Here is a 24697-nt window from a genome sequence, read left to right as displayed (position 1 = left end):
GTCCTGCTCAGAGGGAAAGCTGTCCTATTTTCCCAGTATCCAGCTGTGGGGTTGTTTGTGGCATGGGGCATTTTTGCTTCTCTTTCTGAGCTTGCAGACCATGACTCAAGGAGGTAGCTACACTGTATAGATGGGTCTTAAGATTCAAGTTATCTGAGCACTTAAGAATTCTCTTTATAATTACTTCCATGCCTCCGTGAGACACAGAGATGCTTTTGTCCCCCACTGCAGTGATTGTAAACAGCAGTGTGAAGCTGAAAGCGTAAATCCTCTCATCTGCAGCAGGCATTTGCTCCAGGAGAAATGCATCCAGCTGGTGTCAGGAGCCCAGGGTTACATCCATGCTCCTGAATCTGGCCTGTTTGATGGCTGTGGGATGGGGCTCACAATGGAGTTTGGCTGCATGCAGCTGACCCCTCTGCCCCAAGGTGCGTGAGAGAGACTCGTGGGGGATGTGGTGGTGGTGGGCCACAGTGATCATGAAACGGTTTACTTTGTTTCTCGGTGTAATGAGAAAAAAGGAGAGCAGAGTTGCTACCCTGGACTTCAGGAGAGCTAACTTTAAGCTATCTGGGAGCTATTCAGCAGGCTACTCTGGGAATCTGCTTCTGAGGGCCTCAGAGTTCACAAATGCAGGTCAATTTTTAACAATCGCTTTCTAGACACACAGGAGCAGGGAATTCCACTGTACATCACCACTGCAGAGAGTGGAGGGTGTAAGTGGGGATGGAGGGCCACCTGTGCTGAAACTTGCAGGTATTCTGACACTGCTTAAGCTGCTCTTGCTCATCTTGGTGAGGTTTCTGCTCAGAAACCTGTGTAACAGAGAAGGTACCCTTGTCCCTTAAGCTTAGTATCTTCTTGCCCTCTCTGAAACAAGGATAAATAAAAGCTCCTTTAAGCATCAAAATAAAAACTGAGAAAATAGCTGTTTTGTAGGCAAAACTGACGGCTCTCTCTTACTGTAAGTTGGTGGGGGCTTCTGCAAAGGCTTCCAAAGTCTTTCCCTAAGAGCTGCTGGGTTGTGCCCCCAGAACGTACTGGCAGCTTTGCCACGTGCCTTGTCTGAGGTGCAGCATTGGCTGTGCAAGCTCTGCTGGCCAGAAACAGAGGGCAGAGTCAGCCCCGGCTTCCTGGATGGGGAAAAGACTACAACAGTAATTGGCTTTATTCCCGTACTGCCTCCAGCCTGTCTCACAGAGGGGTTTTAATGCTCTTACTCATGGCAATTGCTCCTGCAAACCCTGGGTTGGTGATTTTGTGAGTGGGAGCCTCAGCATTCAATTGCTTCCCACTCAGGGACCCTTTGCCAATGTAACACCCCCACTGCCAGTGCTGCTTCCTTGGCTGCGTGTGGTCCTTTTGCCGAGCCCTGGCATTTTTTATTTTTGGTTAACATCAGAATGGAGCTGCAGAATAATTGCTCTTTCACTTTGCTCTTAAATAGGCCATGCTGCTCGTCTGCATAAATGTTCTCTTCATGCATCCTGTCACTCTGCCTCGCAGGCTTTTCGGAGGGGAAAAAAACCCAAACCAGTTTATTTTTCAAAAAGATGCCTTTTCTTCCTCATGAATTGCCCCTGCTCTGTATGATAGCCAGCAATTGGCCCTGAAGGATGAATACTAAGCAGCTTTGCCAAGGTGCAAATCAGCTATAAGGCATCCCATGTATCCGGGGCTGTCCTGTGAGACCTTTCAGGCAGGGGATTGAAGCCGGGGTGAAGGCCATCTCAGCAGCTCCACCCCACTCAAGCACTTGACCTTAAAAAAGCCAGGTTTTAGCCACTGGTGTGCAAATCCCAGTAACATGGGCGGACGAGCCGCGGATGCAGGTCAGTCTTCTCCAGGATGAAAGCTTTTGCTGTCAAGCTGTTCAAAGGGAAACATTCTGAGGCTGAAAACTGCTGGTGTGCACTGGCTCCTGCTCCAGAGGCTGGCCACGTGCCTTGGCTTGCCTCAGACCCGCCGGGGGGGAGGGATGGATAGAGGGATGGAGGCAGAGAGTCCCGGGGATAGGGTACAGAGGAACAAGCCAGGCTTTGCAAAGCTGGCTGCAGTGCCCCTGCCTCCCTGCCCAGAGTTTGCCTCAAATGCAATAGGACTTGGCCGAGGAATGCACAAAGCTCTGGCTCTGCCATGAAGCAGAGCACCAAAGGCTTTGCCCTCCTTGCTGAAGAACTTGCCTGCAGAGGTCATGAAACTGATCGTGTCTAATAGCGTTTATGTGACCTGATTACTCACCAGAATAAAAGCCAGCTCAGCCTTCAGTCCCAGTCGGCTTTTACTGCAATGTTTTCCCAATGCACGGAGGCCACCCTGAAGGAATGGCGTGGGGAAAACTGGACCACGCACCCTGCTGGGCTGAAGCCTGTGTCACCCTCGCAGAGCCAAGGTGGAGCTTGTTACAAAAGGAACAAATAAAAATGAGACAATGGGGGAGAATGAACCGTGTGGAAGAGAGACGGTGCATGTGGGAGCAGCGCCTGTGCCTGGAGGGGCAAGGAAAGCGGGGTGCGAGAAGCGGCCTGGCTTGCCTGGCGTGACTCCGCTCACTTGGAGGAAAAGAGGAGTGGCACCAAAGCGTGGCCCGAGCTCGCTGCCACAGGCTGTGCTCTGCTCTGCGGGCACTGAGGTAAGGACAAGCACAGGTTTTGCCTTTTAAAACGGGGCAGAGGAATGTAGGGGCTTAAGAGACATCATGAGACTCCTGTGCGAGGCTTGCAACCTCTACCACCACCCACAGCTCACCGTTGACTTCTGTTCCAGATTGCCCTCGCTCTGCTAGAGTGGTAATTAGGCTGGATTTTGTCCTACTTCTCTCAATAAAAGGTTGTTCGCGAGCCTCCCTGCTCTGACAATTAGAAACCAGCTAAGAAGAAGGGAGCAGTCACGTGGGGTCAGCTGAAGGATCCTTCTGAGTATCAGATGTCCAGCATTAGTCAGTAGTGTATTTTATCAACCTCTTAAATTGAGAGAACCTAGATTATAACCAAACCAAACAAATTTTCAGCCTCTCTCGAAGAAAACATGAAGCATTTGTGAGGCCACATCTAAGTTTGACATGTCCAGTTGTAGGGTCCTTGGTACCAGGGCAAGTCCAACAGAACTATGTGGCAGACCAGGAAAGGACAAGAGAGCTGGGTTCGTCCAGCCTGAAGAAGAGAGGGCTGAAAGGAGACCTTACTGCTGTCTGACACTACCTTGCAGGAAATACAGAGCCAGACTCATTTTGGGAGTGCACAATGAAAGGATGAGAGGCACCAAACAGAAGTTATACACAAGGAAATCCCAATTAAACATTAGCAAACAACTTTCACAGGGTTGGTGTCTCCTGCAGGGATGTGCAAAGCTCTCCCAACAAAGGCTTACTCTGACTTTAAACCTGGCTGTTCTTTGGGTAGGGATTGGGCCAGACAGTCCCTTCTGACCTTATCTCTTGATTATTTTCTGACCTTATTTATTTATTGAGTGATTCTATGTTTTGTTTATAGGTATACCTGATTTTTTTGGCCCCCAGGAATTTGGTGCCCAGAGGGTGCCTGTGGCTCATGCAGTGACTCTGCATCCACACCTCGGGGACAGAGTCTGACCTCTTAGTATCAAGACCAAGCAGGCAATTACAAACCAAGGTGGGACAGCAGGTCCAAAAAGAAGTAGGTTCTTCCCCTCTGCCACTCACAGAAGTCCAATTGCTCTGGATTCATTGCTCTCTGAAGCCAACAGCAGCATGCTTGGTTAAAAAGGCTGCGACCTCCACACCATCCTCTGTGATGCTTTAACTCTATCAGGTGAAAAACATATCTCAAATGAAGCTGGTGTGGCTCTGGGCCACGAGCAAGCCCTTCAGCATTACTATCCATATTGCCCTTTATGCAGCTTGTCCTTTAATGCAGAAAGTGGCACTTAAAATGGACAGTCATACTCAAAGGACCAACACTCTCACTTGTGAACCTTACATGAACCCAGGAAAAAATCAATAAGGTGTTTAAAAAGACCAGCAAAATAGCATTTAGTCTCCTCTGTGTCAGCAGATCTGCAGAGCAGGTTTAGGGTTGTTTTGCATCTGGGACTGAAAAAAAAAAAGCCATGTATGATTGCCTGCAGGTGACTAGGTTTTGTTTTAAAACTTTAAACAAACATGGAAATCTTAGAATAAGCTTCTCAAAGATTAAGCACTCATGAACTTCAGAAGAAAGAGCACAAGGCCGGGATTCAGGAGATTTAGGATTGTTGTCTTCTCTACCACCGCGCTACTTGGACCGTGACCATGTCCTGCTTCATTCAAGCCAGATCTTCCAGGCTAACTTAGGCCTTCTGATTTCACTGGGAGCTGAGGACTTAAACACCATCAGGAGATACTTGCCAGGGTTTCTCTACTTCACTGCTGCCTGTGAAGCATTGCAGGAGCTCTGGGATGAGGACTGGTCCCTATGTGTTTGTAAAATGATGAGCTCTGATCTTTATTGTTCTTCTCTGAGGGTCCTTATAAGGAGTTGTGTTGCCACTTGCTGGTGTCCCTCTTTGTCTGTGCCTGGAGATACTGATCACAGCTTGAGACCTGTGGCTGTAAAGAGAGGCACCAATGTCAGTGACCCTGGGTGGGCTCTGGTGAGGTGCAACCACGGCCTCCAATGAAGCTGAAATGCCTCTTCACGTTGTGTGACTGGTACCAGAGCCCTGAGCCTGCTGGGAGCCACTGACAGCAGGGTACACACAGCCCCCCTCCGTGCATGGCTCTTCATCCTTGTGTGCACATCCACAGCATGTGTGGGAGAAAAGTACATCAATTAGGTGTCCCCTCCTTTTTTTTTCTTTCCAAAAAAAAGAAAAAGTGTTGAGCTTGATGAGAGTAAAAAACCCTCATATTATCAGACTGTGCATTCCCACCCCCAGTGAAGGCCACAGTAGAGCTGGCACTTGCTCTGTCCCACAGCCCCGGGCAGCACCAGTGACCCCACGTGCTCATGGACAGTGGCACCTGACTCATTTCCTTCTCTGGGTGGAGCAAAACCTCTTGCTCAGCGATACCTCCGCTGACCCTGGGTACAAAGGTTGGCCAGCGCTCGCATGTGGCCAGCAGGAGCGGGATTTCTCCTCCTCTTTTCGTGTGACATAAATGGGAATGACCCAGGGTTTATGAATCCCAGACGGAAAATGTCAGGAATGGAAAGCAGAGCTGGCCCAAAAGCCACATTTTCATTTACAAGACTCATTTTGGGCAGAGGACGTGTGGCTGTTTGGTACTTTGGGGCAAGGGTAGGTTGCTTTTCCTGTGAGTAAAACAGCATCCACGAGTGCAGTTCAAATCAAAATCATCATTGTCATGAACCTGCTTCAGCTTCTGACCTCAATTCCCTCACAGTCTACAGGAAAAAGAGGCTTGTTCCCTGTTTGCCCCAACAAGCAAGTGGTGTTTGATGTGTGTGTCTGCACACAGGCGGGTGGGAAGAGGGATGTGTGGTGTACAAATGCACTCGTGCTCACAGCACAGCTTTGATTGCACAGTTGGATCAAAGATGGGGGTGATACCAAGCAATGTTGTGTAACCACAGAAGGTTCTTCCAGAGTTACACAACAGCTGGATCCCATACTGTAGATCAAGAAACTGCAACTAATTTATTCCAGGTAACAAAGCACACCCTAAACAGTGGTGTCTATGTACATTACACAGACACTGCCTGCCCTGCAACTGTCCCAGTATAGATGACAACATTTTAATTTGTTTTGCATCAAGATTAATGTGCTTGGCATAAGTGAGGGAACAAAGATAACACTTCTGAACTAATATGTGGTGTCTGCTCCAGTGGAAGATGCAAGGTGCCTAATAGCTTTCCATGGAGACCCCATTTGTGAGCACAGGGGAAAAAGTCAAAGTGGCAGCAAAATCCAAGTGCATTGCATAATGGTGACAACTCCATGAAGCACATTTCTACATGTGGTCACAGTAAAACCTAAATTTCCCACTTTGAAAAGCCAGGGGAAGCAATCCTTATCAAATCTGGCTTCCTCAAGATGTACCAGGTTTAATCCAGAGCCACTCATGCTGCCACAGGAGCACATCCTAGGCAAAAAAAAAAGAAAAGAAAGTTAGCTGTTCCTGTTAATCTGGCTTGTAGAAAGAGGGATGTTCTAGAAGAGCCCCCGTGAGCTCTGTCTTAAAATCTTTTTCCTGTTGCTTCCAAAAAAATCCTGCTGTAAATCCCTTGTAGTTGCAACATCTTGGTTAGTTCTGGGAGACAGATGAAGCTGCCATCTTCTGCCATGTCCCCAGTAGACTATCATAGAGGACCTCCAGGCAGAGACATCTAAGTTCAGCTAGGAGCCTCACAAAGACCAGACTAGGAGGGCTGAAGGCTTTTCTCTGCATAACACACATCGCAAGGCTTTTGGCAAATGTGCTGTGGCTGACACAGTCGGTGTCACAGCCTCTCCCCTTGCTGCAGAAACCCCTGCAAGGCAGCCCTGGCTGCAAATACAGACCTGGTGATGGCTCCGGGGAAATCAGAAACTGATTTCTGCTGTACATGGGAAGCCAGAAAGAGCCTGGTACTTGAGTCAAGCTGGGAAAAATGACCAAGAAAGAGGCCACACTCATGACCAAAGCATTCAGCCACTAAATGCTCTGCTAAGGAGCTGATGTCATGAAAATGGGGAAATCCACTGCTGTGATATGATGTTTACTTGGCTCTGGAGCTGTAGCACGAAACATAGCAGATGCTATGAATTGAAAGTGTTTGTCAGGACTTACTTACACATTACTGCAGTGAAAACCAAAGTCAGGAGTTGTCCTCCATCACAAGAGTGGGTTCACACAAAGTCGTGAGATTTCATCTCTTGCTTTCAGTGTCTGCATTTTATATCAGCTCCCTGTGATTAAATGAAGAATACAGCATGATTTTATAGCACAGCCTGTGCTTCTCATAAAATCTCTTGGCAAGAAAGATTTTTTCTCAAGATACACAATGAAAACAGCAAGGCTTTTTCCTTCTATAACCAAAAAATAATCGTTCTAGATCTATTACTGAACCAAGCGGAACCTCTTCTCTTTATACATTTTATTTCTTGGCAAACAGTGATCACTGCAATTAAAAATGTTTGAAAGGCAAAATCTTGTAATAGAGTTTATCCAAGATACTTTTGTGTTCATGGGGCGCATTGCTGACAATTGCTCTGTGCTTCATGACAACTTCAGAGAATAGTAAACTACTAGGAAAAATGTTTCCATTCCAAAAAAGAGAATTTATGCCCCTCAGTCAGAACCTGGCTGTACTTACTAAAGCTGATAGAAGAAATAGTTGTCTGTATATTTTGTAAAACCTTCAAATCCTTTTTACTTCCCTGCAGTTTTTTAACTCTTCTTAAGAGAAAATAAGTGCAAAGCCCATTTCCATATTCTGAGATCTGATTTTTTTTTTCAGAAGAAGCACCAAATGCCAGAGGAGGACATTACCAGGATTCACGGCATCCCAGTCAAAATCTGCACCCTGCATCAGGCAAGCAAAATTCCCACTAGGACCTGAGGTTCAGCCAGCAATACAATACGTGTTTCCCTTTCTGTCCTTTTTTTTTGAGCTGATTCACCACCTTTTTCAGCCCCGCACACTGGGTCAGCCTAAGGACTGTGTCCAAAGGGAAGCGGTAACCTCTGAGCTGATACCCAGGGGAATGGCTTAGGATCTTCTGCCGGGAGCAGTAGGCATTTCTCCTGCTGCAAGAGAAGTTCTACCACTGCATGTGTTACAACTTGGATAGAGAAGTTAGAGAACCACTCTTGGCTTCCTCATTAGCTTCTTTTCAAACCCTAAATGACCCAGATGGAAAGAACAGCGCCTGTGCTTTGCTCACCCGTAATTAAGAAGGAAACAAGTTTAAACCGTGTGTGTTCTGTCTGTGGCAAAGGGAAGACTCGTGCTCCCCAATCTGCCTCCGAAATTACTCCTAATAGGACTAAAGAGTGTTTTGGAAGCGGGCTCTGGGCAAGCAATGAGCTGCCATCGGGAGGCTCGCCTGCACTCTACCACCAAAACGCCAGCGTGCTTTCGCATGTATCACGCTATTGTTATTATAATGGCAATTAACGAGCTGTAAACAAATTATATGTCTCGATACAGCCCTTTAATGAGCTGAGGTGCATACCTAGTGGTAGGTAAAAGGTAAAACAACAGCACTAGGCAAGTCGTTTCTGGAGCCATTACAAGTAATTTGCAAGTGCAGGCATCTCAGTTTTGCAATCTCACTCATCTTCATTTCCTTCGAACCCTGCATCTTGCCAGCGACAGCAGGCTCTGGCTTCTCCTTTGGAAAGGTTTGCCTTTACTCAGCTCTCTTGCTCTGGCTCTGCTTGTGCAAGCATCAACAAATGTTTAACTCCATTGATATTCCTAGCCTGGAGAAAAAGAAAAAAGCAAGTCTTCTACGGACAGGGATTAATATTTTCTCCTAAATTTGCCCTTTTAATTATTGTGTGAAGAAATTAGGGTTATATTTGCCTAAGGGTGCTACTTTTGTTACATATTTTGCGAGTGCCTGAAGTTGCCGCTCTAAACTTCATCAAGCAATTTTAGCAAATCGGAGCACGTTCCTGAGCCCTCGCTGCTTTTCCCGCTGCCTCATGTTTCTGTGATCTGCCCTACGTGTAGGGAGCTGCCTGGCAGAGAGCTGCAGTACAGAGCAACCCAGATGAACAAAAATGAAGGCAAAGAGATGCACTCGGTAGGTATGTGTGAAGCAGGACCCCTCGATTCTGGGCTGTGGAAGCCCAAAAGGTGTGTGGGTTCCTGGCAGGCAGCTCAGAGAGGGGGAATAGGGGCACACAAATTGCAGGAGCTGTCAGGAGACCCAACCTTGCTGTAAAGAAAGAGGAATCCACGTGCCAGCAAACAGTCATTGAGTGAAGCAGCACACCTGCACCAGGATGCTGAGGAAAAGAGCCTGGCAGTGGAAAGGGCACACTGTGGGATTTAAGGGATGAGGCAAGGCAGTTTGTCCCAGGTCCTTGTGTCTGTGGGTTCTGAACAGCCATGGGCCCTTACATTGTAATGCAGCCCAGTGTAAGGAGCCACCTGGTCCCACAGGTGGTGGGCACTGTGGGCACCCAGAGAAACAGCAAACGCCCAGCACACTGTGCGTGGCATGACAAAGCTTGGTGTGGCACAGTGCTTGCTGGCTTCATCTCCCTGGCAATCTTAAAGCCTTTTTGAATTGATAACCCATTCCCGTGACATTATAGGATAATTCTTTAGCAGGTTTCCTGGTGTTTTGGGGGAACAAAAATCCCAGCACAAGACAAACCCAACCTTCCAGCACTGTGGCTTAGAGAAATTTGGCGAGCTCAGCTGATCTTACCACTGGGAAATGCTGGCTTCTCCCAGAGCACTCTCTGCTATAAGAAGGAAAAGGTAGGATGAGAAAAGGGTTGAATAAGAAAAAGGGAAACACAGAGACCATTTTACAGTAAAGGCTTAGGAACATTTACCTACAACAGCAGCTCAGGTCACAGCCAGGGCAGGCAGGGCCCAGATGCTGGATTTCTGCTTGTGCATGGCTGCAGGTGCCTTGAAACGGGAGCAAAACCCTCTTCCAAACCGGGCTTTGCCATTTGGGGAAAGACTGGCACACCCGCCGTACAAAATGTAGGTCAGGGCCACGGGTAAGTGCTGAGGGGCTCTGCAGGGAGCTGTGTGATGGACTAACCAAGTTGTACAAAGAGAAAACATATCAAGATCCCGTACAGCTGGCCTCGGCTTGTGTCACTCACTAAATATTTGATGAATGTTAACTGCCTAACCTACTTTACTCCTCTCGCCTACCACAGCATTGACTGGCTCCTCCGTTTTTTCTCTGTTATTGATACATTTTGAGGAAGACAATGTCTCACAACAAAACAGTGATCTTAGATGTGAGATAAAAAAGGAGACACAAAAAGGAAAGGTAAAACAGACAACCCTAGGAAGAGGAAAGCAATATGTGGGCACAGGAAAATAGAAATTGAGTGGCAGGGGCACTATCACCAATTTACAGTAGAATGGAAACCAGCAAAGTCAGGGGATGAAAACGTGTGGAGAGTCACATTAATCTTCTATCCCTTCCTAAAAAAAATAGCAGAATTGATTTCACCCTGGGAATTGCACATGCATGAATCTTACTGATATAACTATATGGAAGAATTGCCAAGGAACTTCATTCTATATGAAACTGCTCATTGAATAATTTTGAAGTTCCACACTAGTTCATGAAATATCTAGTTTTGCCGCTATAAATATTCATGAAGGAGAGAGAAAAATGGGTTCAGGCAGGACTCCAGGTGGCAGAAGTCAGGCACCTCAGTAAGGTCACTCAGTGTGTGATTGTCCTCATACTGCTGAGAGCAAAGATTGCTGAGCCAAGGTGCTCTCTGGCCTTACCAAAATCAGGGAAAACAGATGAGGAGCAATAAAAAAAAACCACAGTTATATTGGATGAAGTCCCACAACAGCCCTTGCTCCAGTATTTCAGAAGCCAGGGTTCAGTTTAATCAAGCATTGCTTTCCTGAGCAGAGCTGCTCATGGAACTTCCGGAGATGTGTAGTGGCAGCTCTGTCAACAAAGAGCCAATTTTCTTCATTATTAACAAAACATGTTTGGCCTGTGCTTTTTGGTCAGCCAAAGAGGAGAAAGAAGTAGTGGTAGAGTGGCAGAGAGCAGCTGCCGGCCTTTTTCAAAGATTATGTCAAACACCTGCACCCTGGCATTCCTGTTGCCCTCTCCTTGTCTCTCCCTGTGCTGCCTTGGGAATGTCCCTGCTCCCCAGGTTGAAGCAGCACAACAGCTCTGGCATTAATGGTATGGCTGAGCACCGAGTTTCTGTAGGGCTGATTTATGCTGCAGAAGAGTGTTTTTCACTCTGAACCGACTCCTTTCAATGCAAACAGCACTGTGAGAAATTGGCCTCATCAGTCCTGCGAGCTGGGGTGGGACACTGGGCACCAGGGATGGCCACGCCTGGGTGGATCTGCGAATGCACAAATTTCTTGTGCTGGCTCCATGAGCCAAGTCTGTTTCCATGAAATCTGCTGATTTACTGTTTCATTTTATTTACAATAACATGTACCAGGGCATGACTCACTTATTTGCTCTCTAAAACTTTTTACTCCTTAATTGTTGCAGTCTTCCATCCTCAGCACAGGAGGGAAATGCCCAGGAAGAGGAGGCCCGGCAAGCCAACAGGCAGCACGTACGAAGCATCGCCCCAACATGAAGAGGCAAGCAAGGGCCAAGGTGTAAGCCGAGAGGGGATTATCAAGGGACACTGGGAACCACATTCCAATGTGAATCAGATCAGGAATCCAATTCTACGATTCTATGATCTCTAATTCCTGAAACAGGAATGCTTTCATCGCGCTCCTTTCTGTAGAAGTGTTTAGTGCCTTTAGTTTCTACTTTTCTTCCCCAAAACACCAGTTGCATGTGGGTGGGTAACACAAACACCAGCAGCACCAGTGGGAAAGATGGATGATTCTAACAAGGAAAGAGTTCATGTAGAAGTTAATTATTTGCAAATTGGCAGCGATACTTTGACCTCAGATACTTGAAGACCTGGATAATGGCACCTTTGGGCCATGAGTAGTTAGTTGTCTGTCAGACTTGATGGAGGATGAGTCAACCTGTGACTTGTCATGGAGATGGACAAATAGGGTGGCTGCCTTTAAAACTGAGGGCAAAGGAGAAAACTTCATGTCAATGCCCTGGAAATACTGGAGCATAGAATCAAATATGGACTAGTTCACACATGATGATAAAAGGAATGAGCACTAAATGAGCTAAAGCAAATTTATTTCCTTTTATGGCTAATCATCAGTCTTACAGAAAGGAGAGAGGCAGTAGATGTCACATATCTTGGCTTCCAAGTGGTTTTGACAGTGTCTCTGATGCCATTCTCATCATAAGTAAGCTCAAAAGAGAAATTTACAAGAGGGTGACACAAGGTTTGTCAAATTGTCTCAAGAGGGGGAGTGACAGCAGGCGCAGTGGCTGTACCAGGAACAGCAGGGCAGGCTGGTGCCAGGGCTGGCATTGTCACTGCTGTCGCTGAGGGGACGCTGTCCTGGGGTGGGGGGAAACACAGGGCGCAATTCAGAACAGGGACAAGTTCATATGAGCTGGTGCTATCAGGCAGGAGCAATGGACAAATCCATCCAGGCAATAGCTTGGCTGGCAGATTACTGGGCAGGAAGCTGGCTTGTGAGCTAAAGCCTGGAAGCACCGTGTTTCTGAGACAAAGGCAAACGCCATGCTGGGATGTACCAACAAGGGCATGGCTCACAAGGTGCAGGCACAAGCCCTTTTCCTCTACCCTGCTGGAAGTCAGGCAGTGGTTTTGGGGTATGGCTCTTCCAGATTGAGAGCCCCCCCAAGCTGGACACAGGGGCAGTCCTGTGGCTAACAGGGGGCCTGGAGAACATCACCTATGAGGAAAGTCCAAAGGCACTGCCCTTGTTCCACCTGAAGAAGGAAAAAAGGGTATTTCAACATGTGGGGCTGCAAAGCGGAAGGCAATTATCTGCAAGGCAGTTTCGGGTTAGTCACTGAGAAATAATTATAGCTGGTCAGGGCAGTGGGGCAGAGGACAGACAGCAGCCAGACATGGAGGTGATGGAGTCTCCATCACTGCATATCTAAAAGACAACCTGTTGGAACAACATGGGTACAGTTTATATATTATTGTTGACATTATACAGTAAGTAATATTTTTGTATGGTATCTATAATACCCTAAGCCAGTAAGAGACAGTAAATATCCCACTGGGATCCCTTCCAGCCTTCATTTTTCATTGAGTACAGCTCAGGCTGGAATTCTACATGTTACGCATCACTTACAGGAGAAAAATCACCCATGCAGAGCACAGCATGAATGCCAAGCAGGAAATGTCCCCCACCACAGTGCACTAGTCCATGTTCTTCAGGCCATAGGACACATCCAGCTTTGGGATGTCTGCCAGAGGCTCCCAAGAGTAAAGATCTGTAGAGAGCTAACAGCAGCAGGGCAAAATCTGAACCACCCCTAAGTACTAAAACAGCACAGGCCGGGGACCTGTGAAGAAAGATTTGCCTACAGATCAGGGAAGTAGCAAAACCAGTACCCTTTTGGATTTGGGGCTCTTGGGACAAGCTTTGCACATACTTTCAACTGCACCCCTCTTTCTGAACAAGCCAACACAGAGTGTAAGTCCTTACCTAATCACAGAACTCCAGCAGCTGGAGCTTTAAGGGAAGCAAATTAATTTGCGACTTATGCCCTAGGGTGTCTGTGGCTGTCTCTTCTCCTGGCCGTGTGCCTGAGGCTGACCGAATCTGAAACTTGATTTGGAGGGCAGCCTCAGATATTCCAGTTTGCTCCAAATGGACTGACGGCAAGAAGAAATGCATTGAAGATCTTTTTAGTTGCGGGTGCATAGCTGGCCTGTGCCACTCTGATTTGTATGTCTCTGCAAACAGTGAACTACACTCTAGGAATTACTCTTTGAGCCTTAACATTTTCACCAGCTATTGGAAGGCATTTTGATAATTACGTCAAACATAAGGAAAACATCTCTATAGTTACTCAGTAACTAAGATACTTTGTCAACACAGAAGTGACAGGGTTCTTATTGCCTAGTTAGTCACTTGAAAAAAATGGAACTATTTACTACAGAGGCATTCAATAAATTGTATTTGCTAATGCTGCATTTCAGTGCTATGGCCATGGAAATCAAGATGATTTAATAGCCTAGAGCTTGTCATGTTTGCATCATGGCAGAGCTTCTTTAGAAAAAAATAATGCTTGCAGGGAATACTTTATATACATAAAGTGTATTTTATTTGATGGCAAATTAAATTGACAGTGAATCAGAAGATACCAATACTGTAAAGTTACTTGTAATCATCTCCCAATTAATTTCCAAAGACATGCATCACTCTGCAGGAATTTGCATTACCAGGGGCATTTGAAGGCCCTTGAGTTTAATCAAGTCAGATTAAAAAAAAAAAAATCTGGTAAATATGGCAGAAGGAAAACTAAAGGTTATTCAGAAAGGCCACCTTCTGTCTGTGGGTCAGTGAAGTTGCTTCCTCCTAAGCATCAACAAAATGAAAGCTGTGCTGTGAGAAAACAGCTGTTTAGGAAGATCCTTTCAAACATGGATGCTGGCATACTGCTGGGAGCTTGGCTCTTTTTAATGTTTTGCTACTGCCTTTTGATTTGTTATGTGTTCCGTTCTCCCCTGGCCCCCTGCCCACCATTTCGAAATGAATGAAAGAGATTAGCTGTGACAACGGAATGGGGAATGTGTGCACGAAAGAGGTGAACCTCGAAGAATGAAACAAACCACAGTACTCGATATTCTGCAGTTGGGTTTGATTAGGATAATTAATTGTTGCTCTTCGCAAGTGGAATGAAGTGCGCAAAGCCAAAGACAAGTGGCTCGACGGAGCTGGAGGGAGGGGGCAGAAGCCACCAGCTCCACTTCCAGCTGGCAAGGAAAGCCCCTGGTCCCTGTGGGGAGCAGCACAAACCCTCACTGCCTCTGCACACCTTGCCACAGCCACACATTCCTGGGGCCAACCTGCTGCCACGGGCCTAACCTGCAGCTCCACGGGCTCACCCACACCTCCCTCCGCCCCAGGGACTCCCCAGGCACAGGCGCTGCGTTGGGGCCAGCAGCAGCTCGGCCCTTTGGAGGGGCTTTCATGAAAACTCCCTTTAATTGTCTGCGAGCATGGAGCATTATGCAAACAAATTTCACTGAAAACAAGGAAAAGAGGAAACCATAGGAAAAGGAATTACAAGATCCCCTGCTGCTCAGAAGCAACTCCCTTGCTTTCTAAAGTAGGCTGCATAAATATTGATCTAGCCAGAATATGCCCTACATTCATTTGCACAGACATTATAAATGTGCTTGAGAATGAGAAATCAATCTTGTTTTCCTGAGTGGTAGCCATGTACAGCCAAGAATGTGTACAGATAATGCAAATCACAGTTCTCAGGCTTGTCACTTAAACATGGACTCAGAAAAGGTGTTCTTGGGGAATGTGGGAGGAGAAGATCTTCCCTATTTGCTTATGTTTAGGTATTTCCATTAATCCCTATACAGACCACTTAAAACACATGCCCACTGCAATCCTAACTATAATCTGTCATCTAACTAGTTTTCTGTATTTTGCCTGCTGAATTTGTTTAGGTTACTGTTTCATAACCTCCTCCAAGCAAGGTGAGGTATAACCCTAGGCATCCCTATAACTTTATGTCTCCCTCTGTCATTAACCTTCCGTCTGGCTGAGCACTGCAACACCGCAGCTGGGAAAATCATATCATTAGGTTGCAGAAGCTGTACAGTTCCTGCACTAGAGAGCCACAGGGTGGCTTCCGAAGCACTGGGTGATTAATAATTAATATGTAATTGTTGGATAATCTGTTCAGACAGTCCCAGTGTAGGAAATATATTAATATTTTTTCTGGAGAATGCTGCTACTAAAACAATAGAATTTTAACAAGCCCCCTCTTGTTGTAAGACTACTTAATAACAGAAACAGTGTAAAACAGCCACATCTTGCTATACATTGTAGTGAAAGATTCTGCCTTTTTACCAAGCAAAGTGTTTGTGTTCATAAAGTAGAAGATGTGGCAAATGTTAGGTGACAGAGATAAGGAATTGTGTGTCTAGTTGAATTTTAAAAAGAAAATGATTCAATTCTTTTTTAATATGTGATCTGCCTTCTTTAAGCTACCATTTGGCTGACTCCTCTGCCAGTTTTATTGGCTTGACTCATTATTTTCAGTTATTTTCATCTCCATTTACTCATTCTGAATAACATCACCTTTCCAGAAAGCATTTAAAATGGGTTCATTGCTTCAAAGAGAAAAAAACCCTTTAAATTAAAAATGTAGAGTCCCTTTTCATAAACATAACTCCAGAACAATAAGATACAGTAAATGAACAGAGTAGGCTTTAGATGGTGAAAATGGTATCTTTAAAGACCTGGCAAAGGCGGGAAGAAAAGATGAGTCAAGTGATCCCTATTTCTTCTAATTACTCGCCATGCTCACAGAGCTCATCACCATTGGCCTCAAAATGAAATAATTGTCATGCTGCATTTCAAAGCTGTGATTCAGGAGCTGCAGGACATGTCTTTCTGTTTCACAACACTGTTATATATGGAGATACCTATACTGTGAGGATGCTGAACTTAGAATATTCCTGCATTACACAAGTGGGGTTTATTTGAACACTGACTGAAATATGCAGAACTTGATAACCTATCAATTTACACTTGGTGACTAATGATCTGGCGTTAAAATGCTGGATATTCTTATAATGGGCAGATGCTCCACATTACAAAACATGTTTTGTTCAGCAGTACATTCAATGTGATTTGTAGCTACGGTGCAGAAGCAATCCAAAATGATAAATTTGCTTCCTGAAGGTAGCTGCCAGGCTATACTAAGTGGGGGAGCAGAAGCACCAGCTTTTGGAAAGCAGTGTCTTCCAACAGAACAATTTCAGCCAAGGATATGGAGCTTAGAGAATAATGCAATGTTACAGCTGAAGTACCAGGATAATTGAGCCTATAACATCTGCTCTAAATGTAGTGACACCAAAAATAAGCCCTTCTGTCTCTGTTGTTGTTCCTTGTTAAAGCAGAGTGCAAATATGCAACATGACCCCAGCACATCAGGGAATTTGGGAACAGAAGCAGCTTGCTATCACAATTACCCTTCCTCTGCCAAAGAAGGAACTTTCTCAGTGAAAATATAACAAAGACATTGCTTGGGTTCTTTTCTAATAACCTTTCCAAGAAGGAAAAAGGGATCATACTTAATTAGCCCCTTGAATAAAGGATGGTCTGGTGACTGTTTTACAGCTGGAAAAAAGCAGTAGGGTTAAGGAGTTTGATTGATTTTGCCTTGATTTTTGCCTTGATTTTTAGTCATAGAAGCACAGAATGGTTTGGATTGGAAGGGACTTAAAGACCATCTATTTCCAACCTCCCTGCCACGAGCCGGGAGACTTTCCAGTAGCTTGCTCAATGAGAAATTTATAGATTTCTCACAAGATATTGTATTGAATCATTCCTGAAAGAAGAAGGGGGAAGCGAGGCAGAGAAAAAAATATGGGTGTGTTGTAAGGACTAAATCCCCTAAGACTTTCTTTTTGTTCCAAATTACTATTGAGTTTGATTAACCAGAACCCTTAATTTGTGTATTCTACTCTGCTGTGATTTTCTCCTGGTTTGAAGCAGAGGGAAACAAATCCCAGCCCCTGTCCAGGAAATCCACTCACAAATACATGCTGCTGGTTTCCCTTCCACAGTTTAAACAAAAAGGAATATTCAATTAAATTGAAAACGGACACATTTAAAACTGATAAAATGGAAATAAATTTTTTGCACAGCATGCAATTACTCAGCCAAATCCTTCCAACCTAGTATCATCACAACCAAAATCTCAGCAGGAGCCAAAAGAGGACTGGTAATACATGCATAAAAACAAACAGGAGCTTTGAAAGGGATTTATACTCATGTTTTTGGGGTAAAGCCAGCATCCAACCACTGCAACGGTTTGGGAATAGGTTTCCGAGACTGGTTGTCCCACACCATCTACCATCACTGTCCTTTCATCTTCCCTTGAAGTGTGTGGTAACAACCCCTTTGCAACAGGACGCTATCTAGAAGGACCAGTAGTCTAATCCACTTTTGCTGCTGAAAAGATGTAGGTAGGAAATCCTGCAGATGGTTTACAAATCATTTCAGTATCTCGACTCTTGCCAAGAAGCAGCCCTTGTTTAGGTATTTGACAATCTGTCGTTACACTCGTTCAACAGCGACCACATTGACAACTGATTCCTGGCTGAGTGACTCAGCCTGCTAATTCCAGCCTGCCAGGTCTTGCCTCACTGAGGTTTTGTGCACGGCGAGGCCCTGGGTGATGTGATCTCACTTTGACGTTCACCCTGCTCCTGGAAGGATGACCTCCTGAGGAGGTCCAGAGGTCATCCACTGTAATGCACATTACTTACCAATACTTCCTCTTGATGAGATGTGTTCATTAGACATCTCATACAGAGGCTTTCCAGATTCCTTGGCTTTCTTCAGTCAGCGCATCCTTTCAGGGATGGTCATGGAGCAGCCTGCATTTGTGCCTGCCTGACCTCTGTCACTCCATGGTGGCTCCAGAGCAATGTGACCGCTCCTTTGACACCTGGTCCACACCACTGACGACAGAAGGAGAGTCAGTAGAGCCTTTCTAGTAGTTGCTTTCTGCATGTTCCTACACAGCTTCCCTGAGGGCCCCTGAGCCTGGCTGCTGGTCTCAGAGACCTTCATGGTCCATCTGATTTGGAAGAGCATTCAATCTCAGAGTAAGTGAAGAGGAGCAGGCATGCCTGCTCCCTCGAGGCAGGAGAACTCTGGCTAAAGCACCTGAGAACAAAACATCACACACTTGGAATCCGTGGATACTTTTTGCAAGCAATGCCACCATGTGGGGAATAATGTGATAAATGGGTTTCCAGCAGCCACCTAAAAATCTGCTCCAAGTTCCTTGTATGCTGGGATCTGATATGAAGAAAATATAAAAGGGCAGCCAAGAATGGTAGGACACAAAATACTTGGCTATGATCCAGAAATGCCTGCAGCCCAGCTGTGTGGCGAATATAAACCCTGGCCAGCAGCCTGACTGCAATCGTTGTGGAGAACAGCTCTCTGGCTGGCTCTTGTGTGCTGTACTATGGACCAATCTCATGGAAAACCCCACCATGCTGGGCTTCTTTCAAAAGCCTGATTGCTCACAGTCACAGGTACCAAGGCAGCTCCATCCTTCTGTCTCTTCAATTCTGCAAGTAAACTCTTCACCGTGTGCACCACCATTTTTTTGGTCAGAAAAAGAATGCTGGAAAGCTTTGCTTCCTGGCAGTATGGCATTCCAGATCCACTTCTGGTGCAGGACAGATCTGTTTGGTGTGGCAAAGAAGCACGTCAGGTTGTTGGAAAGTGAAATTTGTGCTATTATTATGAAAGCAGGTTATCAGTACCTGTTGGCATAAACAGTGTTCCTAAAAATCCAGCTGACTTTCAAACACAGCATTTCCCAACTGCGTGGGGGCCACCAATGGGTTTTCACAATGGGTTCATTGCCTGCCTTATCAAGAGGCTGATGAAAATTTAACCCCAAGGCATGTCTTGATCTGTGGAGTAGTTAGGTCACAGGCACCGAATATCTTGGAGAACATGCTACCAGTGATGGTGCCCGGGCATGTATGAGCTTGGGAAAATGACGAGCTTATTCTACTCTAGCAATGAGAATTCACATCCGTTTGGAGAACCTGGTTTACCCTTGCTCTGATCAGATCAGGTGGAGTCTCACAGAGCATTCAGATTTGTTCTTGGCACTTAGAAAGCAACAAAGGACACCTTTGGAAAGCCAAAAGCAGGATGATGCTGCCTCTGAAAGAGTTTCAATGCCAATTATATACACATGACTGTAGTTTGAAGTATCCTGACTAACATCTGCGAAGCTAACAATGCAGGCTTTCACTTCAGTCAAACCCAGATCCCAAAATATTAGCTGTTCTCCCTTTCCTATGGCTTCTCTTCTGCACCGTCCCAGGCCAGCTTCTCCACAGACTGACAGAGAGCACAGAGCAGGGCATCACAGTAACCCCCACTGTGGGTTACTGTACGGGGAGCCACGTGATCTGCCGGTGAAATGATAGACTCATTTTCCTGGAAGTTTGGTTTAGCCTCACCCATGAATACCAAGCTCATTCCCATCGTTCCAGTGTGTTACAAAGAGCTCTCTTAATCTCATGCAACAGCGTGTCACAGCCCTGTGACTGCGCAGTCACAGCTGAAACGGCTGAGCCAGTGTGCAAGGGAGGGGTGGAGGGCTGAAGCCGAGGCACCTTTTCATGTGCTGCTGACATGACACATGAAAGTGATTCTGCACACAAGTTCATGGCTCCCAGCCTAGAAGTCAATGGGCATTTTGTCACTAGAATAGCTAAGGAACAAAACAAACCCCCTACTCTCCTAGATTTAACTCCTTATAGTCATTTTCATCAAAGACAGCTCAGATATGTTCTGTACAGATTTCCTGGAAGCCTTTCTGAGAGGGCTGCCAGGGGTGCCACAGAAGTGACAGTGAGCTATTTTAGTATTAACTTCTAAGTTGATCCTGCCAATATTTTAATTGTATAAGGTTTTATTTTGTTAATTTCCTTTGAGGATTTCTATGTTTACTCTTAACAAGAGACACCTTCGGTATTGAAGAAATAAATTAGAAAGGCTCCTTCAAAGGGTAAAATGTGGATCTTTGTTTATCCTTCAAGTAAAGTACTGTAGATGCAGCTGTTCATAGCACTCTGTACTAGGATAACTCATCAGTAACAGATATTTTGAGGCTTTAGCTTCCCCTATGCTATTCTCACTTCAATGCTTATGCCATTCACAAATAACTAACTTGCATTTATGTGACAGATTCTTACTGTATTAAAGGGATACCTGAGATTCTTCAGGCGCAATTTGTTTTAATGTAGAACATTCCCATTACCCTGCTGACAGTGCTGCTCCCATCATCCTGGCACACTGGAGTGGCAGCACACCACGCAGAAGAGGCAAATACCAGTGAGTAGGGGCACGACCTTTCTAAGCCAACTTTGTTGCCAAACCTGCTGTATGGCGGAAACATATCCTCAGTCTCACATGAAAGGCCTTTATGCACAGCCTTTAAACAACAGACAGTATCCTCTAAGATATTTACAAGGGAATTAATGGGAGATGACTAACCTCATGAAAAGCTGATACCAAAAACGTTGGAATCTCTTGGGTCACTTCAAATGCGCCAGTCATGCTATTTAGGGCATTATGTAAAACCATTACATTCAAGTCACTGTGTTGGCTGCAGCTTAATGAATCCACATTAATCCATCTCTATCAGTAGTGATGAATACTGTACCTTGAGGAGTTGTAGAGCTCTGAAACAAAAAGGGCTTAAGACACCATATGAGCAAGAAAGATAAAAAGAAATAATTGCAAGGAAGGATTTATAAAGTTCTGGAAGAGAATCTTTTAGTGCATTAATATTTAACAGGCAGCAAAGCTCTTTTTCTCTAAAAAACAAACAAACAAAACAAATAGCTTAAAATTGAAGAGTCAAAGACACAGTAAGAGGATTAGTGTATGGGGTCGCTGAGTCTACTGGCAATTACAAGGTCTGGCTTTGCAAATAGTATCAACACAAATTAAAAGCAAAATCTGTAAAATACTGGTTTAATTTTAACACAGCATTTAATATAACACTAGAATGGGTAACACAGACCTGTAATCAATCCAGGTATAACAAAGCTGGGGTTCCTTTTCCTCAAGTTTGTTTTCTCTGCACGTGGCTTTCAGCCGTACGGTTAACTCAGGATCAGCTGCTCATTGCCTTGAACTGCAATGGAGGTGCTGCTGTTTCCTTTCTTTCTTCATGTGATGGGAACAAGAAGTTTGTCCTGGAGAAGAAATTCCAAAATTTGCTAAGGAAGCTGCACCTCCTGACTGTTTAACTGCAATGCTAACAGAGCCCAGCCTGTGCATGTCACAACAGGAAACATTTGTGTAATCAAGGGATCTCCACACCACACTGCTGCTGAGGGCTGAGGAAAACCCTGCCTTGCTGAAAACAAATACAGCTTAGCTCTACAAGACACTGAAATTCAAGTGGCCAAGTACTGCAAGTGAGAATCTATGTCACTTGAACAACCTTACAGCAGGATTCTGCACCTGGCTCCAGCCCCTCCCTCTGCCCAGACAGAACTCTAGTTCAGCAAGAAGGAAGTTTCACAGCCTGGTACTCCAGTTTCAGAGCACGGGGACCTGACTTGTGCCTATCACCTTGAGAGGCGTCTAGTGTGCAGCCAAGAAGGTACTTCCCTCTTTTCTCCTCTCTCTGTACTATGAAAATATTTACACTTATGTTTGTATCGTGCTTTGAAGTGCACTGCTGAAGAACATGTAGTAGTGTTGATATTACTTGCATGGAAGTGGTTTTGGAATCAGAAATACAGATCAAACCTTGCTGAAAATTATTTAGGGAGCTGTAGGTGCAAGTAAGTCATAAGAATCCAGTGTTACTGAATTTATAAAAAAAAAGAGCAACTGTAAGATCACTTACAGCCTTTAAATCATATTTCAGGCATTGAGCAATGGAATCTTCCCTGTTCAAGAATAGTTCTTAATTGTATCCTCAACATAAGAACACATTTAAAAGTAAAAGTTTCCCTGAATAAGCACCATCTTAAATACCTCACTACACTGAAGGCCTTACACACCAAGATGAGCACAACTGCCATGGAACACGCACACACTGTTGTGCTCAAGTTCACAGCTGGAGCAGCAATCAGCATGAAATTCAGTTCCTTGTTATCTGTATATCCAATTTGTTCCTATAGCTGTGGCAATTGCAAATATGAATGAGGGGCACAGGTGCATACCTAGCATTTAAAAAAATGAAATTAATTCTTACTGATAAACTATTATTTTGAGAACAGTTTCCATATGACAACATTCAATCTCTCTTTAGAAAGAAGGTTATTCTTATTATATTGTTTAATTTGAAATGGTCCCTTTGCTCATCCATCTCCTGGTCTTTGAATTACACATACAGCAGCAAATGTCTTCTGTTTCAGCATTTTGACATTGAAATAAGTTTCTTGCTTTGTCATCTGCAGAAAAATTCTCCCTTACTACAAAAACAGCCTACTAGAGAGCTGAGTAAGCTCCTAACACTCTGCAGGGTTGAAGGACATTAAATTCTTCCTTTCTAAGCCCCCTCCCCAACTTCACATGTCAGCTGGAATCACTAAAGTGATTCATACCTTCTTGAAACACAGATGAACATTTAGCAGCATCATTGATGATGACTTATAGCAGAGAAAGTATAAATATAATCTTCCGCACACTAGCATTTCTCAGTGCTCATCTCAGCTTTTCACCCAGAACTGACTTGTCAGTCAATTTTTCTGTAGTCAAGGACTGGGGATTAAGAAATTCCTGTTTAGTGATGGCACATTATTTTGCAATATCTTTGAAAACAAAACTGAAACTGAGTGTTCACTGCTTATTTGATATAACCCCAAAAAAATCCCTTTGAGTACAGCTCATGGTAAAAGTCTACAAAAGCTGTTTACTATGCCACTGCAGCAGACATTTCTGAAAAATTAGACAGAATAAATAAGACATCATTGCACTGCCTCACAAATATTAACTGTAGCTAGACCAAGACGTTACCAGAAATGAAGTGGTATAATGCAAACGAAGAACAGAACAGAACAGGCAGTAATATTAATCAAAGCTGGACTTAGTCCTCTCTTCTACATTCATAATGAAAGAGTAAGAAAAGCCACAGACATCAGCTGATGCCCGTAATCTGTCCCTTCCCTTGCAGAAACATCTAATAACAGTGTATCCCTGAGGGCTTTAAAGGAATCTGTGAGAATTGGGGGAGGCAGATTTCAGAAGAGGCTGAGCAGGAATTAACACACTCCAAGCACCACTGCGGTTACTCAGTCAGCTCCGGGGATGTGTACGGCAGCCTGATGCCTCCTGCTGTAGCTGTAGCAGCTGCCAGCAGAAATGTAGGCAGTGAAATTCACAACAGCTCCAGCCTCTGTGAGGATTTCAGCTAAGGTCTGGTAACTCTGTATGTAACATTGTCCTCAAAAGTCTTCTTGTGGTTTCAAGACCTTCTGGCATTTTCCTGCACCTGTGTGTGGGAGTGTATAATTTGTTCATTCAGTATAAAGAGTTTTGGTACGGAGTAATTTATAGCAATCTCCAATAAATTACTTTTTATTCCCTCATTTTTTGTTGTCAACTTCTGTAATCAGAAAACTTCTCTTCAAGATTGCCAGAGTCTGGTTGGAAAACTGCAGATTGCAAACCACCCTGTTCCATTTTACCTGTCTTCCAAACAACTGTCATCAATCCAACTTTAGAAAAGGGAAATGTGTATTTCACCTTTCCACTTTCTCCTGACAAACATCAATTTCATAAACTCCATTCCCATGTCTGACACCACCAGTTAATCCCTATCAAAATTCACAATTTCAGGAGAGTTTAAGAGTATATATCAGATACTGGGAAACGGAAAATAGCAGAGCTTTCTCATAAGCTGGAGAGTTCAATTTAAATATGCGTATACTTAGAGATTTCGAGCACACTTCCCTACATAATGCAAAAATAACCAGGCTGGGTACTGCTAACATTTGGAGGTGCTAGGCCACTACAGAAACTGCCGCCTTCATATTCAGCAAAGTATGAAAATCGACCACACGCTCCCTTTTCTCTTCATTGCTCAACTCAGGGCTCACAGGATGCTGGGAGCCTCATTGCAGCCTTCTGCTCCTGAACAAATTTCACAGGGCAGAGATAAATCCAACAACTCCACCGGGGGGGGGGGGGGGGGGGGGGGGGGGACAGATATTTTGTTTTTTAATTGCATAAAGCCATTAATGAGTAGGGCTGCTGGCAGCAGTGAGTTAGCCTGGCAAGAGGGAGAGCGAGGTCAGCTCAGTCCCCGGCCACTTCTCCAAGTTGTATCACAGATGGTGGCTGCTCCGTGTGGACTCACAGAGAAATTCCAGAGCTATGGCTATACCAGTCCACCTCATGGAAGATCTGACCCAAGGCTGTTCAAACGACCTTAA

The 24697-nt window shown here is 44.9% G+C and overlaps 1 long non-coding RNA gene across 1 annotated transcript; it reads right to left on the bottom strand.

The window, feature by feature from the left end:
- Nucleotides 1-533: 533 nt before the first annotated feature.
- Nucleotides 534-24423, bottom strand: LOC121674657. The gene is made up of 5 exons (XR_006019743.1): nucleotides 21328-24423; nucleotides 20796-20983; nucleotides 18029-18961; nucleotides 6753-6867; nucleotides 534-6061 (listed from the first exon to the last, which is right to left on the bottom strand). It is a non-coding gene; the product is annotated as an uncharacterized LOC121674657 (long non-coding RNA).
- Nucleotides 24424-24697: the final 274 nt, after the last annotated feature.

The sequence above is a fragment of the Corvus kubaryi genome, unplaced genomic scaffold (assembly GCF_017639235.1).
Source record: "Corvus kubaryi isolate FWS band 111438036 unplaced genomic scaffold, C.kubaryi_AGA036_p1.0 69, whole genome shotgun sequence".
NCBI classification, from domain to species: domain Eukaryota; kingdom Metazoa; phylum Chordata; class Aves; order Passeriformes; family Corvidae; genus Corvus; species Corvus kubaryi.
This window is presented reverse-complemented; position numbering and strand designations above follow the sequence as displayed.